Genomic DNA, 492 nt, shown 5'->3' with positions numbered 1-492 from the left:
CACATCCTTCCCATCAGCCTGTCAATGTGTCTCTTCCAGCACTAACAGGAACAAAAAGAGGGAAAGAATTTTGTTGTCTCCCTGATGCAGGAAACCCACCCATCCCCTACAGACAGGGGCAGCGGCACAGCACGGCACCAGGAGGGCAGCTTGTGGAACAGGGAGAAAAAAGGATTTGAAAAGTAATAGTGGTAATTTAGCCTGGCTTTCAATGCATTGTTTGCTGAAAACACCCTAAAAGCCAATGTTTATGTTGTCTTCATCCCTCTGAATTGGAACTGTATATAATTTATACTCATGCCTTTCCCACCTCCAAAAAGCATGTTTGGAGAAAGGCCGGTACATAGGATGTGCTGTCAGAGCCCTCCTGGGGTCTGCGTGTGTACGTACCACACCGCACCACACTGCACCCCCGTTGTGCCGTGGGACACTCAGGTGGGGTGCGTGATGCTTGAGTCGAGAAGTGTTACCAGCTGAGTGTGTTTTCCATGC

This window comes from Antrostomus carolinensis, unplaced genomic scaffold, assembly GCF_000700745.2.
Source record: "Antrostomus carolinensis isolate BGI_N321 unplaced genomic scaffold, ASM70074v2 scaffold12204, whole genome shotgun sequence".
Lineage (NCBI taxonomy): Eukaryota > Metazoa > Chordata > Aves > Caprimulgiformes > Caprimulgidae > Antrostomus > Antrostomus carolinensis.
Note: the sequence above shows the minus strand (reverse complement) of the source record.